Source organism: Meriones unguiculatus, chromosome 8, assembly GCF_030254825.1.
Source record: "Meriones unguiculatus strain TT.TT164.6M chromosome 8, Bangor_MerUng_6.1, whole genome shotgun sequence".
NCBI classification, from domain to species: domain Eukaryota; kingdom Metazoa; phylum Chordata; class Mammalia; order Rodentia; family Muridae; genus Meriones; species Meriones unguiculatus.
In genome coordinates, this window is record NC_083356.1 from 36,503,440 (window position 1) to 36,522,447 (window position 19,008).

Sequence of the window (19,008 nt, forward strand, 5' to 3'; positions counted from 1 at the left end):
TGAAGCGAGCAACAAAGCCCAGGTTTGCAGTTGGAGAGCTTTGAGAACTTCTGAAGCAGGGCTCTACCCACAGCCACTGACTCAGGACCTTTGTCTGTGACACCATCCCAGATGTACTGACATCAGAACACAGCATTTCATTTATATTTTTTCATAACTGTACATACAGTTGTAGTTGTCTCTTGGTGTTGACCCAGGACCCCTGCGGGTACCCAAATTCAAGGATGCTTATTAAGTCTACACAGTACAACCTATGTACTGCCTTCTCTAGAACTGAAATCATGTTGAGAGTACTTATTCTATCTGGGTAATACAAAGACATATCTGAAAAAAATCTAAGATTTTAGTATTATCAGATGTGGGTTGAAATTCTGACTCCATGGAGATAAGGTATAGCTCAGACACTGGACCCGACATTCTTCACACAGGGCCCTGCCCTGGATTAATCCTAACCCTGCACATATATGTGCAAACACACACACACACACACTTACTTGGAGGGCAGTGTGACCAGTGGAGGAAACCTGTTCCTTATTATGTAGGACCATTTAGTATCTCACAGTATCCCCACAGCACCTCAGACAGGGATAAGGTCCATGCTCAAAAGTGAGTTTTTCTGAACTGCAAAAATCTCCATTTGGGTAAAGCCTGTAAACCCAACAAATTCACAGCAATACCTTGAGAACAAATGTGAGTCCCACTTTCCTTAGGGAGTGATGTCCTAGGGACACCTAAGGGACATGCTCAAGACTTATAAGTTTGTTTGTTTGAGACAGAGTCTCCCTGTGTAGACCAGGCTGACCTTGAACTCACAGAGATTCATGTGAACCTGCTTCCAAGTGCTGGGATTGAAGGCATGTGCCACCACACCAGCCCCAGTTTTTTCACTGCCTTTTTTGATAGTTGTCATTTTCTAAAGTGCCAGCACTATACCCTGAACATGCTCTTTTTTCTCTCTCCACATGTCCTCAGAGTTCAGTGAGGATGGAGACGGGAAGGAGATGGTTATACCTACTCCAACATCTCTTGACACAGAAACTTCTAAAATCACCTTGCAATGGGCAGATTTTTGATATGGTCTCTAAATCCATATATTGAAGTCCTAACTCCACATGTCATGTAACACAGGGAGGTGGGATACATGGTCATTCAGCCACAAGGTAGAGTCCTCATGAAACATACTGGTGCCCTTAAGAACCAGAGAGAGCTCTTTGCCTCACCACATGAGGACACATGAGGTCAGGAAGCTGCAATAAGGCCCTCTCATCAACCCAACAATGTCCACCCTGACCTCAGACTCCAACCTTGAGAACAAACGAGAAACAAACCCATAGTGTTTAGAATTGTGCACTCATTTTCTCATTGCTGTGAAGCCAACATGGTGGAGGAAAGATTTTTGACTATGGTTTTATAGACTTCAGTTTATGAGCATGAAGCAGGCCAGTCAGAGAGAGGATAAGATCCACTCAAAGGCACTTCCAGCCCACTCCGTGAAACTAGTCCCTACCTCTTAGCTCTTTGCTGTGGGTTAGTCAATGGAGTCACTGACCAGTGACCTCTCAATTGTTTCAGTTTCTGCAACCAAGCTTTCCACACAGTGCCTTTGTGGGACTATTGCCTATCCACACCATAGCATGAGACAGGCTTGTCACCCTTATCACAGCAGCCCCGGGCACTGACATACTCTACAAACATCTTTTGCTTGTTTTCCTCATGGATCCACACTTTGAAAGACTTCATCTAACATGTAGTGAAAATAGCCACAGGACCATCATTAAGCACCTTCCAACTGAAATTTTACCCCTATCACTCCACAATTCCCACAATACCTTGCTGCAGTTCTCACCATTAGCCTGTTTTACATGAAGAAAGCCGAGGTAGAAGGTGACCCTTGCTAATAAAAATGCAAGCAAAACAAAGACACAAACTGATGTGATGGGGTGGGGGAAATGGCTGCCCATGCCTTTAATCCCTGCACTCAGGGAAGCAGACTGGTCTACAGAGTGAGTTCCAAGACAGCCAGGGATTCACAGAGAAACCCTGTCCCGAAAAAAACAAATAAAACCAAACCAAACCAAACCAAAACCCCAAACAAAACAAAAACAGTGAGGTGGCACACACCTGTAAAGAAATAGGAGGCTCAGAAGCTCAGAAGTCATCCTTGGACATTAGAATTTAAGGACAGCCTGGGCTAAAGAAGCTCATGTTAAAAAAAAAAATGCTAGTAAAGATTTGATTTAGAATCTCTCTAATCCAAGTTTATGAATGGCATTTCACACTTTATCTTCCTAAAAACACAGATTCAGTTACATATACATTCTGTGTTAATAAGATTTGCTTTAGTTTCAGTTGCTATAGGACCATTTGTAGGCAGTGACTCCTCCCAAGGACGCAACACACCCACTCGCCAAGATTCCCACTCTTTGGTCCATTTCTGTAGTCTGGTTGCAGATACAGTGGGATATTCTAATATAATGAATTTCATGTAACATCTAGGGAGCCAGAATTTGAAAGATTTGAAAGCCATTCAGACATTCCTTGTGCTTTTCACGTCCATCAATCACTGTGATTTGACTCCAAAATCATTCTGTTACCTCAAAAGGAAACCTTGTATCCACAATGCATTCACTTTCCATCCCTCACTGCTCCCCCAATTTTAGCAGCCCCCAGGAGCTCTCACAGGCCATTTTGTTTGGTTGTTTGCTTGGATTTTTCTTGAGACAGGGTCTCCCTGTGTGGCTCTGGCTGTCCTGGAACTCGCTATGTAGAGCAGATCCTCAAACTCCGAGAGATTTGGCTGCCTCTGCCTCCTGACTATTGGGATTAGAGGTTCTATGCCGCCACACCCCACAGATGTTTTTGAGGCAAGGCCTCACTCTATGGCCCAAGTTGGCCACACACCTCTGATTCCTGAATGGGAGTTGGTGCATAGGCTTTAGAAGGCTCAGATTCCCTGTGTCTTCCATGAAAAGCTACTGTTCCTACTTTAGCTTCATGCTACACTCTACTTCACTGAGATCCCTCTGAGATGCTGGTGTGCCATCTGTGAGTATCTTCCATGTGCCCTGCTTTGTCCCGGCACAGCATCTGGCCAGGCTCCAGCTAGGTCAGCCTCATCTCTGGGATCTGAATGGTCAGAAGGCTGGGAAGGCTGGCAAGCAGGTAAGAGGCCTTCCTTGGGTTTATTTTGGTCACGATGGAATGTAGGATCTTTTTAATTGCAAACCGCTAACCCAGCAGGACAAAAGTAAGTACCAGAGTCACCTGACTTTCACCTTCTGTCACTTTTACACAGGACAGCATCCATTCCGGCAATCTTGAAAGACACATTTTAGAGGCATCTTTTTGAAGGGCTTTTACATACATGAAGGAAATTGCAGTCTTTTTTTTTTTTTTTTTTGCCTGAAAGATGCCACAAGATCCAGATTTTAATATCAAGATAAAAAGATGGCATCACAGTTGGCAAATCATGTAAAATTCATTGTCTCATGTAGTCAGTTCTCATACCAGAAGGTGACATTATCAGTCCTATTTACAGATGGACAAATTAGAGTCGGGGGTTACGTGACTGCCTGTGCCTGCATCGCCGGGAATGGCAGGTGGTGTTCCTTACAGGATGTTGGAGTTCACTATTGTCAGACAGAGTTGATATCTAGGCAGAGTTGCCACAGGCTCTTTCCAGCTCTCCATTTGCTTGAGTCTGTCAAGGGCATCAGGCTCCTGTTGAACAAGCGAGACTCAGTATCACTGGGGTTAGGGAACAGACTTTCCTACCCGAGGCACAAACGTGTGAAACGTGTGACTGGCTGGACTCCAGTGGAGTGCAGGCTAAGCATGGTCCCCCTGACCACACCCTCATCCTCCGAGTTCTTGTCCACCTCCTGCCCCAGGCTTGCACTCCAATTGTCCTAAGTTGTTTGAAGACCCCCCAGGTCCTTGTGTCTTTAACAGTTATCCCAAGAGCAGTAGCACCAATGGCGGCAGCCCTCCTAGGTTCTGCACACAGAGTCCTTACTGTCTGTTCCACTGTACAGTAAAGCTGAGATCAGGCCGGTCTTTGGGTTTCAGTGAGACAACCTGGGTACATATGTGCCTGGCTACACTGGTATGTGATTGGTATGACCTCGGGTTGATGCCATCTGTACCAGCTTCAGCCTCTTCATGCATAACTCTGGGCAGGCTGATTTGTGAATTGCGGTGAGAGCTGAGTGAGGTGGGCATAGCCTTTGGCACCTGGTTCACTTGGACTGTCACGTCCAGAATGAGGAAGGCCTGTTTCACAGGCTGCTCTGCTCCTCAGGTTCAAACCTGTTTCTCCTTAAGTTTATAGCTGACCAGACCACTCCTCACACTGTAAGATGGCATGGGATCCCTCCTTCACAGCCAAGGGCACTCATTGGCCCAGGGTCATGAAGTGCAGTGGTGAGGGAGGATTTGAACTCATGCCCTCAAGCCTCCCAGGCAATTATTTTCTTCCTGTGGCCTAAATCTGTCCTCACTATTCCGGTCTCCTGTTCCAAGTGGGACACACACCTTTTCTTGCTTGTCCCAGTGCAAGCCAGCTATCATTTAGAGGCTCTACATGGCACAAGGATTTCTCCCTACCAAAAGTCCATGAGAGTGCAGCTGTAGCCCATCTCAGCACCTCAGTTCCCTGAACTGGCCGAGGTTAAGGAAAATCTAGACACACTTTTGTTCACGATGAAATGGACCAAGGTCAATCAGTCCCAAATAACTGTCTGGGCGCCTGGGCGCGCCCCAAAACACACAGCATTGCTGGAGGAATGAAAGCAGCAGCGGGTGTAACCCTTTTGATGCCATGCTTGAGGCATGTAAAAAGATATTTTACAGAACACTAAATATTCCGGAAAAATCTGGTTGAATATCAAGATAACGATGACGTGGGCTTGAGGGAAGTGGAGTAAAGGAGAGCAAAGAAGATGCCCCTTAACCGTGTCCTAGACAAGAGGAAAGACAGAGTTTCCCACAGCAACCGAAATGGGAATCACAGCAAGGAGATCTTAATTGGGGAGTTTCCCCTCACTAAATTACAAGTCCTGGGATGACCATGTGGGAGCTCAGACCCCCACCTCGCACGGCCTCTGCTTTATAGGTCCCCGTGGGTTTGCAACACTGGACCCTGTGGGTGTTTCTGCCTGGCAGGGATTTCGCATGGCTCCCGCGGTCCAGGAGCAGCTAGGCAGGAGCAGCTAGGCAGGTGGCAGGGCACTTCTCGACCCCTCATCCCAGGTGAGGAGGGGACCGCGAGGGACCAGCACCCTTAGGGGTTGAGCCTAAGCACCCGGGACTCGCCCAAGGTCATCCGGCAGGCTGGGGCGGGGGCGACGCGGGGCGGTCCCGGGCGCGGTGACGCGGGGCCCGTGGTGCGGCGGGGCCGGGGCGCGGGGGGCGGCGCGTCGCCGCGTCCTCCTTTTGTGCGGCGCCGGGCTGGGCTGCGAAGGTAAACAGCGCTTCCTCTTCCTCCTCGCCGCCTCTTCCTTTTATAGCGATTTCTGGCCGCGCCGGGGCCGAGGCGCTGCCGCTGCCGCCGCCGCCGCCGCTGCTGCTGTTGCTACCGCCGCGGCGGGGCCGCTCGCGAACCTGCGGCGGGGACGCGCGAGCCGCCGACCCGGAAGCGGCGTGTGTGCACCGCAGGCTCCCGCCGCCAGCTCGTCGGGCCGCCAGGTAAGTGCAGGGCCCGCAGGGAGCCCTCTGCGGCGTCGCCGCCCAGGGTCACCCGGCTGCTGGGAGGGAGAGAGCGCCTAGGGCGCCGTGCACCCTGAGGCTGTTGGCCACCCTGGTAGCCGTCCCGGGGCACACCCCTCTTGCAAGCCAGGTGAGCGGTACGGGGCCTTACCCTGGCGCCACGCTGCCCTCCCGCTAACTTCATGGGGGGGGGGGGGCGGGATGTTCCAGGCCAGGAATTGAGGAACCAAAAGGGCGAATAGACTCCCACTGGCTCGACTTCCTCCTTCTCCGACCCCCGCGGGCGTTTAAACAGCACTTCCTCTTTGCCCGTTATGTTTTCATCATCATCATCATCATCATCATCATCTTTTTTTTTTTTTTTTTTTTTTAATGGAAGTTCAGGGTTCAGAGGTGGATGCATTTGCAGCCAGCAGGGCTTTCCGGGGGCGGTGCACACACAGTAGGTCTGGAAGAAACCTGTCCTGTGAATGTGGGTCTTGTGTCTGGGGTGGGAGGAAAGAGGAACCCGAACTTCCTTTGCAGGCAGAGCCCTAGGGGTTTGTGTCTGATCCCCACCCTGACGCTAGAAATGGAGGGGTTGGGGGAGGGCTTGAGTATGAAGGTGGCGCAGCAGGGAGAGTCACGTGTATTGTGCACCTCTGTCTAATTCCAGGTTTTGCTACTCACCAGCTTTGTGACCTTGGACAAGTTGGCTGCCCTCTCTGGGTCTTAGTCCATGTCTGTAAAATGGGCTGCTTTGAGTTGTGGCCTACAGTAAATGGGACTAGATTTCCTGGCGTTGAGGTACAGGATAGGAATGTCACTTCACCTTTAATGGTCTCCATCCCCTAAGACATGTGCCTGGCGTACTGGGAGGCCTCCCTGTTGATGGTTGTGAAATGAATTGGTGGATGGTAAATTTTGAGAAGTCAGCCCTTACGCTTCCTCATTTCTGCCTTCTTTGCCCTTAACTTCCATCCCATAATCACTGGAGCCATATTTTTTGCTACCTCCGAGGTACGGAGGAAATAGTGACTCCCCGTGAAGGAGCTTCCACTCTGATTTTGAGATTCTTCCTATTCTTGGAGGGTTGTATTCTGTGTGCATAAAAGGAAGCATCTTTTTTTTTTTTTCCTATGGCCAGATGACAGCGGAGGTGGCTGGCACCGTTGCCAGCTGGGATAATTTCCCAGGGCCTGGGTTGCATGTAACTGGGAAGGAGACTGGGGAGAGGTTGGTTTTCTCCTGTGGTGGGCCATGCAGAATGGGTCAGTTGGTTAGGCTTTCTTCCTGGGTTGCACTTTATAGTAGGTATGCTGTGGATTATGAGGGTGTGTGTGTGTGTGTGTATGTGTGTATGTGTGTGTGGAGGGGGGAGAGAATATATGTTGTGTTGTTTGAAGGGTATTAGAGAGGGGTACATAGAAATGGCTTTTGGATAAAGGCCTAAGATGTATTTGTGCACTTTGGGAAATATTAAAGAAATGTTGCTTTCTCTGACTGCCATCCCTGTCCTTTTTCATGTCCAAAACCTTCTGTGTAGGTCTCTGAAGATCTTGAAAGAGGAGGTAGTGATACGGTGTTTCGCCTCAGGACAGGCAATGAGTCAGAACTACTGTTACTTGTTTTGTTTGTTTGTTTGTTTTGAGACAGGAGCTCGAGGTATAGCATAGGCTGGCCCAGAACTTGTAAATACACTAGCCTCTGCCACCTGAGTGCTGAGACCTCGGGCGTGTCACCATGTGCAGCTCACTTCCATTCATTTAAGGAGGCAGACAAGCTCCTCCACACAGTGACACTGCTGCATGCCTGCTTGATAATTCACGTGGTGGCCACAGTCACCTGTGTGGCAAGAGGGACTCTTTTCATCTCCTTCAGACTTGGGAGTGAGGCCAGGACTTCCCAGGACTCTCAGCCCACGGAGGCAGGTGCAGGGCCATCAGCTAAGTCTCAGGGCTGCAAAACTTGCCTGGGGTTCTGATAGCCCTGCTGCACTCTGAATGCCTTGTGTCTCCTGATGCCTGGCAGGCTGCCTGGCTTATTCCAGGAGCCATGGACCTATTTTCTGACAGAGCGAGTAAGAAAGTGATGGTTTCCCCTCAGTTCTTTGTGACTGCATTCTGTTTACATCTCAAGGTCAACATCTGGCCTGGAAGTGACCTTGACGTTGTCCCCTGGTGGTTCTTCCTGAAGTAAAGTCATGGATCCTGGTCCCTGGCAGGTCTTACGTAAGAATCCCGAGATAGGGCCACAGGAAGGACTCCTAAGAGACACTGATGCCAGGAGAGTGTGGCTTCGTGCTCAGTATCTCTGCTATCTCTTTGATTGGAGAGACTACCATTCTTGTGGCTTTGGTGGTATGGGACTTGGCTGTCTCTAGCAAACCCATCTGAGGCTGCGCTGTGTAGATTTGAAATTGTTGTTATTTGAGCTGGGCATGGTGACGACTACCTGTAATCGTAACACTGGGGATGATGAGGCAGGGAGGTCACTGGTTTGAGACTAGCCTGTGCTGTGGCAAGGCCCTTTCTGAAGCAGGTAAACACCACCAACATCACTTCATAGTACGGTCAGCATGCAGCCTTAGGTCAGTGTCACCTTGAAACCCTCTTTTCCTGTCGGCCAACAGGTGAAATTGTTCCAGTTCGTGCCCATCGCACAGGGTACCCAGAAGAGTAGGGTCAGCATTTAATCCAGTTTCTTTGTCTCTTAAATGTGCATGTCCAGGGTTCTGCACAGTGTTCCTATCTGTAAAATGGGCAGATGAGGCATGGGCTTGTGTCTGCATCACTGTTATGTGATGGAAGCCCCAAAAGCAGGACAATTATGGCAGTAGTCATGGCAGTCTTGCCTGTCAGAGCAGAACTATTGCAGGAGCTCCTCTCTGTTTTAACTATTTTAACTCTGTTTTAACTGTGAAGCTTCCAGAGAGAAAGTGGGAGGAGGCCAGGGAGGGAGGACTCCTAACTTTCCCAAGAGGGGTGTGTTTTCCATAGGTTGCTGAAGACTGTGTGTGCCCTCCAGTATCCATAGCTCCAGGCCCAGAGGCTTGCTCCATCCCCTCCAGTCTACCTTCCATGTGCTTGTGACACCCATCCTCTATCTTCTGGAGTCCGTGTATCGTCTTCCTGTTCTTAGCCAAGACTTGACTTCCTCTTCGTCTCAAATGGACCCACTTTACATCGATTTGGCAGAACTTTAGAATGTAGATTTCAGATGGTCCTGAAGGCTGGATGGGCCTTGGGTGGAGGACAAGGATACGAATGTGGGGCAATTACTACCCCTCCCACCATCTTTTCTATTGTCAGGGGCACTAAGAGTGTGGGTTTGGGGCACGGATTGTCCACATTGACTGCTGATAGGCTGTAACATGGGGAGTAACGCCGGCTCTGGAGATGGCATGGGGATCAACACAGAGGTGGATACAACAGCGAGTACTGCACACAGTAGGTGCTCAGTAAATGTCTGCTGCTTCCCCTCTGTGAGGCTCTCTCTGCCCTTACCTGGTGCCACCTTCCTGTCCTCTGTACCCCTTCACTCCAGTTCTGCTTGGGAAGCTGCTCTGGACTGGCAGGCTGTTCCTAGAGGAGATCAGGAGTCTGCAAGCGCTTTGAGTCTGAGAGTGCTATTTTAATCCAATTGTTGACGGGCTTCCACTGAATGGGAGATGGTACCATCAGAGACTAAATGGACGAGTCATCGAGCTTACGTTCTGTCCCATTCATTTTTTCTCCCCACTTGTCACAGGCTTACTAGCTGCCATCTGCTCCATGAGTATCATTCGTAAATATATAAATAATCGAAGTTGATGAAGTCTGCTCGGAAGCAATGTGGCCCAGAGTGATTTCTATAATGTTGAACATAATCTGAAACTATTAAAGGAATTGCAGGGCGTATTAGAAAACAGGAATTGTGTTCAGAAAGGTCCCTCTCTGTGGCAAAAGTGAGGGGAAGTTCATTTTGGAATGTGGATAAAGGACCTGTGAGGGGTCAGTGGACAGCTACTGTGCATTAGCCTGTTTGTGGGCTGAGAGGGTGAGAACAGCTCAATTCAAGGGACAAGGAGCAATGCCAGCTATCAAAGCTGGTGTGTGAGCACTGCCTGGCATCCTTGGGACACAAAAGGGTTGTGAAGTAACTGGTACGTCGATGCCTTCTGGGGTATATACATTTTAAGGTCCAGTTTGTCTTCCATGGAAGGTTCCAGAAGTTACAAAGAACAACCTCTTTTTTGAAAAATCACTTTTTAACTACACATGGTCATGGTTTCATTTTAGAAATCTCTCTCTCTCTCTTTCTCTCGTGTGTGTTTGTGTGTGTGTACACTTTCGTGTCTTTTTGTTCATTTTGGTGATCTGGTGAGGGTTGAATGATACTGGAGAAGAGGCATTTCTCCCTCCTCTAACATAATCTTTAGCTGCCTGTAGTTCCAACCTCTTCAGGGAGAGGAGGGGCTATGGCAGACTGTTGGTGGCCCACTGTCATTACAGCTGCTGTGAGTGTGTGGCGCAATGGCCACATCATACCCAGAGGTCAGTGTTCCATAGTACTGGGCCCCATCCCTCGCTCTTACATTCCTTCTGCCCTCTCTTCTGTGATGTTCCCTGATACGCTGTTGTGAGTCTTACCAATGCCCACAGTCTGAGAGGCATCAGGTGGCCATCTGAGAGTGTGTGCCAAGTCACTTTGGGCGTACCTGCAGCCTGAGTCATGTTTGGGACATCCATGTTGGATGTCATGTTGGAACATCCATACTCCCCACAGTTAGGATGCTTCTGGCCTGTGAACCACACGTTCAGTACAATATACTTAGAGAGCATCCCACCTCCTTTACCATCCTGCTTCTCCCCTCACCAGCCAGGACCAGGAAGACAGGCCACAGGGATCTGCATGATGACCCTGTAGGTTCCCAAGGCAGTTAGCAGCAGAGGCAGGTGTATTGAAAATACATCATTAAATGATGAGGCCCAGAACAGGCCTCAGTCCAGTTACAGTGTGGGTGCAGATGATGGAGAAGGAAGCCCTCCATTACCTGTCACCAAATGTCTCCTCAGCTCAGGAGAACCCAGAAGGGCTAGAGATGATACAGGGAGGGGGCAGGTAGAGCAGACTGCTCTTCCCATGGGATCTGGTTGTGGCTGAGCCTGAATAGGACCTCCATGCCTAGACTCCTGGGCCTTTAGCACTCTGTCCTCTCATTTAAACTGACAAGTCAGTGGAGATCCAGAGGCAGAAGACATTCCCAGGAGGCAGAATCAAGGCTGTGAGTCAAGGCCTGCTGGCTGGGAAGCCCAGCTTCTCCACTGGCTCACTGTGCCTTCCTGTTTGTACCTCAAGCATGTCTGGTGGCTCTGCTTTAGAGAGACAGGTGGTTGCTAGGGTCCTAGATATAGTCCTGCCCTTGATGTTGTCAAGCAGCAGGCTAAACTAAATGAAAGGAGAGGCTCAGGATGGGAAAAGGAATAGCTTTACCATCATCCCATGGTATATGAGGGCCACCGGCTAGCCATCTCTTCTCGTCCTGTTTGATTAGGGTGGGTGAGGACATGGGGGAGGAGGGCTCCATGTTTACTCATCACTTAGGAGTCTTATGTCACTGACAACTTTGAATTTCTGGAGTTTAAACTCAAGCCTGGCTCAGTCACAGTGCTGTGTGGCCTTGGGCAGATCATATCACTTCACTGAAGCAGAATGGTGCTTGAGAAAGCTGGGCTCATGGCCCTGCCTCCCTTCATACCTGTACCTACAAGAACATTACAGTGTGACCCCTGTGTAGCTGCTCTAGGAATGTCCCCTTTCTGAGGGACACACAGAAAGCCAGGTTCTTCTTGTAGAGCAGAGAAGGCTGTGATTTTGGTGTTCTTAGACTGTTGTGGTGGCTTCATGGAGCACCGGATACTCTGTGGAGGTGGTGAGCATCTTTGGAAGGAGCCATTAGTGGGGTGAGAAATGGGGGCGCATGGAGCCGTGATGTCTGGGGTCAGACCTTATCTGAATTCTCTTCCAAGTTATATGAACTCTCTGGCATCTGAGTGCCCATTTCCCAGCCTGTTGATGCTCTTTGAAAATGTTTTCGTGAGCTTGCCTGGGGTTGCATATTTAGGTGCTGTTGTCACTTGAGTCCCTGATCTCTTTAGCACCCCTAGGGCTCGGACTCAGAGCCAGGGAGCACTGGAGTTGAGGGAGGTCTGTACGGCCAGTGTCTTCCGCAGCCCCAGCTTTGTTCAAAACCAGAGTGAAAAAAGGACACAGCATGGAAGTGAAACTTGGGCAGCCACACCGCTGCCCCCCCTCCCCCCCACTGTCTGCTCGGCTTCCTTGAACTCAGGTCTTCTGTACTGTTATGTAATCTTGGGCACCAGAGACCAGCTGAAGTACACACAGATCCAACAGGCCTGTGAAGGGACTCACCAAATGGCCATCCTATGTGTTCTGAAGTGTGCTTTACAGCCGTTCCTGAGCATGTGTCTCTAGCTCACCAGTTCTTAGTTCACGATGGAGGCAAGAGATCGATTCTGCCATTCAACAAAGTAATAAAGCAAGCAGCTGCTGTGCTATGTGCACAGCAGCTCCAGGCCTGTGATGTGATGCTGCCCCATGGGGAGGGGCGAGACAAGTGAGTGGCAGCCACTCACACCAGTTCCTACCGGGCCCCCGAACAGCGTGAAACTGGAAGGAATCTGAGGTTGTTTCTTCTGGTTGACCCAAGCCCAGCCCAGTTATCCCCATCCAGACACTAGGCACCAAGAAGGGAAGGCAGGGGCTTGGTGCAAGGAGAAGGATAGGTGGGGAGGGAGGGCAGTCATTTCAGCTCCTGGGGAAAGCCTTCGTGGATGTGTGTGTATGTTCTGCCTTTTGCATTTGGGTAGCCTATGTCCCAGTCACTCAGTGAGACAGGTGGTATTTACTGTTACTTTGTAGTTGAGAAAATTGAGACAACATAGAGGCTAATAAGAAGGAGAGGGAGAACTCCAACCTTCCACATAGCCTTTGGTGCCCGCTTCTCTCTCACCTCTTTCCAGGGACCTGTGAATGTAATTCAGAAAGTATGGAGTGGCCCTACCAGGAGCAGAGGCTCACTCTCCTGGGATGGGTTCTCCCCAGCATCCTAGAGGATAGCTGGCCTGAGAACTCCCCTTAGGATGGTATAGGACTGTGGGTTTCTCGACATCCATGGGTTCCTTCTTGTGGGCTGGTCTGTGTGCAGAAGTTTTTGGTAAAGGTGGGAAACTGACCATACTAGTCAGACTCCTCAGGTGATGTGCGTGCATGTTTGTGTGTGTGTGTGTGTGTGAGAGTATGTGCGCATGTGCACGAGTGTGTGTGCATGATCGCAAATGTGTGTGTGCTCTCTCGATCAAATGTATGTGTGTGTGTGTACAGGTGTGAATCACAAGGACTGTCATTCTGTCATTTCATAGGCATTATCTTTTTTTTTTTTTTTAATTTTTGAAATAGAGTCTCTTAACTGGCCTAGGACTCACCAACTTGGCTAGTCTGGCTGGCCACTGAACCCAGGATCTGTTTTTGCCTCCCTAGCATCATAAGACTACTCGTGACACTCTTTTCCCAAATGTGGGTTCTGGAGATCAAACTCAGGTCCTTTACCTGATGAGCCATCTCCCTAACCCCTAAGAGTCCTCTAGACACTTGATGGATTTTGTGAGATTTGTAACTGCAGCATGATCACATAATCGGCATTTTTCTGCCTACGATAAGCACCTCTCAAGAGATGAGAAGGGCAGACAAAGGGGGACAGCAAGACTCATGTTTCTGGTGGGGGTGGGAATTTGAGTGGAAGATTTTGGGGTTTGTACACCGGCCCTTGCAGACTTGAGATCAGAAGGTGGATCTTGGATTCACACGCTCCCCTTGATGCACTTGTCCTCTTCAACATGAGAAGTTGTCAGAACCGTCTGTTTCTTCTGCAGCATTTCATTCCTGGGATGTATCACACCTGCTTGGAGGGAGGCCAGAATACTTAAAAAAGTTTTTTTTTTTTTAATTATCTTATTTTTGGGTTTGTATATGTATGTGATGTATGTATGTGTTTGTGGACATCAGATGTTTTCCTCTATTTTTCCTCAGTCTCTCACTGGCCTTGGAGCTCACTAAATGGCTAGACTTACTTGTAGCCAATGGTAGCTACTTTGTGGGTTCTTCTTTCTTCCACTCTTCACCTCTTTTATTCTTCCTTTTCAACCCCCTAATACTAGATATGAAAGAAAAATGATATCGAGGAAAGGGGGTGATGTTATGGTTAGAATACTTCCTGCTGATTAGGGGGATGGAGCTCCTTGGGCCAAGTTTGATCTCTGATGTCAGGATATTTAATTATTATTATTTCTCCTTTTCTTTCTTCCCTCCTCCTCCTCATTCTTCTTCTTTCTTTTTGAATGACTGCTTAACAAACCACAACCAACAGCAACCAACAGCATCCAAGTACCAGCCAGCAAGCCACCGTCTGAAAAGTCCCCAGAACTCCAAACATCACACAATTGCCAAAAGTATCTGCAGCTGGCAAAAATTACACCGCCGCCAGAGCACTAGGCAAATCCTAGTCAGCTGCTGTGAAGCAACCACATATCTCTACACCTCGGATTAAAACAAAAATTGTAATATTGCCTTTTTTTTTTTTTTTAAACAAAATTCCAAAATGCTCACTGCACTTGCTGGCAGGTGAGCCACAAGGATCTGCCTGTCTCTGCTCATCCAGTGTGGGGTTGTAGATGCAGCACTGGGCCTGGTGTTGACTGGGGTGCCGGGGTCCGAACTCAGCTGCTCGTGCTTATGTGGCACACAGTTTACTGACTGAGCCATCTTCCCATACCCACTTAAAGTATTTTTGTTTTAAAGACAGCCTTATGTGAACCAGGGTGTGTGAAGATGACTTTAAACTCCTGATCCTTCTGTCTCAGCTATTGGTATTACAGGCATGTGCTACTGTGCTCACTCGGTGGGGTGCACTTTATGGGGTACTTGAGATTTAAGCCCAGGGATTTATATATGCTAGGCAAGCACTCTACAACTCAGCCACACACACACCCAAAAAAACCCCAGAATCCCCACTTAATTTTTTTTTTTCTCTTTTTGAGACAGTGTCTCACTGTGTAGCTCTGACTGTCCTGGAGCTGACTGGCTTCAAACTCAAAGAGTTTGCCTCTGTTCTCTGAGTGCTTGGATTAAAAGCACAGGCCACTACTCAGGGCATAGCATCGCTATTTTGAAGCCTGGCTGCCTATTAGAGGTATGACAGTTTGGACTAATCTATTAGCCTTTACAGATATCTCAGAGTCTGCATGGCTGGGGATTGGGAAGTTGTCCTGAGATAGGAAAAACCCTGAAGGTCACCAAGTTGTCTTCCCTAGTTCTTCTCAGGCCATGGCCCACAGAGGAAATAGGATGAGTAAGTCCTGAGCCATGGGCCAGACAGTGAAAGAGGAAGCACCTCTCCTTGGGAGGGGACTGACCCTGGGGCCTTGCTGAACCAGTGTTGAGGTCAGTGTCCCTGCACAGTGTGACCCCATCCCTCTTGCTGGGACTAACTCTGATTCTCCTCCAGACATGCAACCATGGTCCAGGGGGATGATGTGAGTTCCCCAATGTCAGTAGAGGAGCTTGAAAAGCATGAATGAATTACCAGGCAAGGGAGGACTAACCGCTGCCAAGGGTCATGCAGCCAGTGGGTGGCTACGGGGAGAGCTAGTTCTCTTGACCAGACTGTCCTGGGTGGTGGGGTATGAAGTTACTGGGTCTTGTGGGCCTCTATACGTTTGGAGTACTGGTTTCCTGTTGTCATTTGAGACAGGCTCGTTTTCTAGTAGTCTCCCACTGAGAGTCCTAGCTCGATACCCAGAATACCAAATCAGATGAGACCTCTTCACCACAGAAGGGCAGAATTTGGCCCACCAGGTGAAACTTCACAGAGCCAGTGATTTCTGACCTAGCCCTACACCAAAGGACAGGGCTCCACACACAGGGGTTGGAGTCCAGAATGCTGTGTTGTCAGGTCCACAATCAAATGTATGGACTGAGCTGTAGGAAACAGGATACACTCAGGGACAGCACCTGGGACCCAGGAAATGGTTCAGTGCGGAAGAAAGGACGCTGCTGAGTTTGAATCCCAGCACCCATGTAAAAACCTGGGTGTGGCCTGGTGCACATCTATCACTGTGGGCAAGAGGAGGGATCCCTGGGGCTTGTTGGCAACTAGGCTACTTCAAGGTTCAGTGATAGACCCTGGTTTAGGAAGAATAAGGAAGAGAGATACAGTAGGAGACCTGGTGTCCCCTGTGCACCTAGACACATAGACAAAGAGATGCGTGCACGCACACACACACCAGAAGCAGCAGCAGCACCAAGAGAAAAAAATCAAATATAGATGAGTATGTCATACAGCACAAGAATATGTTATTCTTGTTACATTCTTGGAAATACTACGCTATTTATATTGTCAATTGTATTTGTTCATATTCACGTCTTTATTTTGAGGTGCTGGGCATGGAACCCAGGGTCACAGGAATGTTACTTATGTAATAACCTACCTCTGCACAGCAGTCACAATCCAAATCTATCATCCATCTATCTATCTATCTATCTATCTATCTATCTATCTATCTATCTATCTATCGACTTCGTGTTTTTGAATGAACTAGAGTCTATATCACAAGTGAGTTTGTGGAGTTACTCTCGCCCCTTTTTGGAGTTGATCTGAAAGTGCTGGCATGGAGGATACCTGCGCTTGGTCCTCAATGTCCCCATCCAGTAGGACTATGTTTTGCTCTGGCAGCTTCTCAGAGTTGCAGTGGGGAATGCGGGGAGTGGGGAGCCAGTTGTGTGCTCCTGGCTTGCCTTCTGATCTCCCCTCAGAAGGACTGAGCAATTCTGTAGGTGTGACTTCAAATGTTCCCAGCCCTGTCTTTCTTCATCATGGAGAATGTGTCCTGAAAGCTTCTCTCTCCCAGGGTAAGCTCACCTTTGGTCTAGTGTATCCCTTTTCCCTCCTTGCATGGCTTTGAGGGAGGACATCTGTTTGATTCCATCTTCTGGAGTTTTCTCCAGTGTCTGGTGGATTTTCCAGGCAGGAAGGGAGAGCTGGGGAGCACCTAAGATCACCCAAGCTGATTTAGAGAAAGCCCCAGTGCTGTGATAAGTGTCACCACTGCTTCCTTTGCTGGTGGCTGCCTGTGTTTTGAGTGACTCCTCTGTGTGCTGTGGGGATTGACGTCAGGAGCTAACCACCTTTGTAACCTTTGGTCTGGCGCTGACTCACTTTTGGGAATCTCTCAAAGGACACGGTAGAGAGTATGGGAAGAATGTTGCCTGGAGATCTGGAGCTCAGCTGTTACCTGTGCAACTTGAATGGAGGTGACCTAGTACCTGACAGGGCCAGGCTCTTGTCACTTGTAACCACAAAGTTGAAATGGACACGGGGCCACTGGGAGTCAGGGCCACAGAGGTGAGAGGAGCTGGTAAAGCCGTCACTGTGTGGTAGAAAAGGGCCTGAGAGAAATACATAAAAATGGTGGCAGAAGGTGTGGTGGGGGCTGAATCCAAATGGGTTTCCTTCCTCCCTCCCTCCCTCCCTCCCTTCATTTCTTCCTCTCTCTTTTGCATTTGGCATCATCTTGATCTCTTTTTTTTCTTCCCCTTTCCTTTGCTCCTTTCTCCTTCCCTCCATTCTTTTTCTCATGAATCCCAGCAGTTTGCCATTTCTAGGGTCAAGGAAGAAAACCGAGTTTAGATCACTTAATAACTGAGATACAGCCAGCCAGCCAGCCAGTCAAAAACAACTGCATTTATTTGTTTATTTTTATTTTGTACAATTGTGTGTCAGCACGTTTGTGATACTCAAGGATGACTCAAAGGAGTTGGTCTTCTCCTTCCACCATGTGTGTCCGGAGAATTGAACTCAGGTTGTCAGGCTTGGTGGCCAGCACCTTTACTCTCTGGCCCAGCAGCCAATTAGTTAGTAAAACTTAGGCCCTGTTGAGGTCTGGTGACAGTATGAGCAGACAGCTGGTCTGTCTTGAATGATGGTCACCCTGGGGCCAGCCTCCCCTAGGTCTACACAGAAGTCATCAATGTTTCCATTTCAAGAGAGACTTTTCTAGAATCACTTTGCTTCTTCTCAGTGAGCAGCTGGTAGGATTGAGGGAAGCTAGAAGTACCCGGTTCAGTAATGGTCATAAAATCATGTAGAAACTGTTTTCTGACAATAATGAGTGATGGCAACTGATAAGACAGTAGGGTATTGTCTGTAAGCTTCAAGGCAAAAGGAACTTGGTTGGCTGACAGGAAGGATCGGTGACCTCAGGCCTTCAGGGGCCTCTCTAGCACCGGAACTCTGTGCTCTGGGATGCACGGAGATGTGGATATATGCCTTTCTGAGCAGCCCAAAAGGAGGAGACAGCTGAAGGTGCTGCCATAGGGGCCGTTCTGCGATGACTGCAGCATTACAAATTCCCAGACACTCCATGGTATTTAAAATGCCATCTTCTCAGAGTTCTGTGTCTGTCATGCAGCCCACTTGTCATCGCTGCCTGTCTTAGAGGGAATCTGATTTGAAATGCCTCAGCCACCTTTTTATTTTTCAGTATTGAATATTGAACCCAGGGCCTCCTGTTTGCTGGGTAAGACATTTTCTAAAGGAAGGGTTCAGGGCAACCAAGGTTCTAGGTGCCTACCTTATGTCTGATGTACAAATGTACAAATTACATTTCTGCTTTGGGTAGACAATTCAAATTGGTACCTTTTAAAATATTTCACCTCCCCTGAATCATTCTTCCCTTCTTCCCATCCTCCCTCCCTTCCTATGTCCTTCTTTCCCTACCTCCCAGGATTCTTTCTTTCCTTATATTCATTTTGAGACTCTGTGTGTACCAGGCTGTCCTGGAATTCATCACATAGCTGACCTTGAACTCCATCCTTCTGTCTGAACCTCAGTGCTGGGATCACAGTGTAGGATGCCACACACAGGTTTGTTTGTTTGTTTGTTTGTTTGTTTTTTCTGGTAGTATAGATAGGATCTGTACTTGCTGGGTTAAGTCCTCTATCACTGAGCTACATCTCTGCCCATAGATTTATTGTTTTTAACATTTATGTATTTTTGTAGTAGGGACCTTTAGTAGGTGTTTAATTATCATGTGTCCAGAAACAACCCAGTTTTGCCCTTGGATGGCTAGTCCAGTGAACTTGATTGATTATCTTTGAAGTCACCTGGGAATCACGCCTCTGGGCGTGTCCTTGAAGCCCTCTCCACAGAGGAGGGAAGACCTCTCCTTAATGTAGAAGGCACTATCCCATGGGCCGAGGTTCTGG

At 48.6% G+C, this 19,008-nt stretch overlaps 1 protein-coding gene across 6 annotated transcripts in view; it reads left to right on the forward strand.

Annotated features, from left to right (window-relative positions):
* The first annotated feature begins 5,514 nt into the window (after positions 1-5,514).
* Cyrib (CYFIP related Rac1 interactor B) overlaps positions 5,515-19,008 on the forward strand; it is a 126,498-nt gene continuing 113,004 nt past the window's right edge. For 3 of the 6 annotated variants that reach the window (XM_060389359.1, XM_021645407.2, XM_021645403.2), the window contains exon 1: positions 5,515-5,685. The gene's annotated coding sequence lies outside the window, so the exon portion shown is untranslated. Of the gene's footprint in view, positions 5,686-5,816; positions 5,837-19,008 lie in introns of those variants that run through there. The other 3 variants (XM_021645405.2, XM_060389358.1, XM_060389362.1) reach the window with 3 other exon arrangements.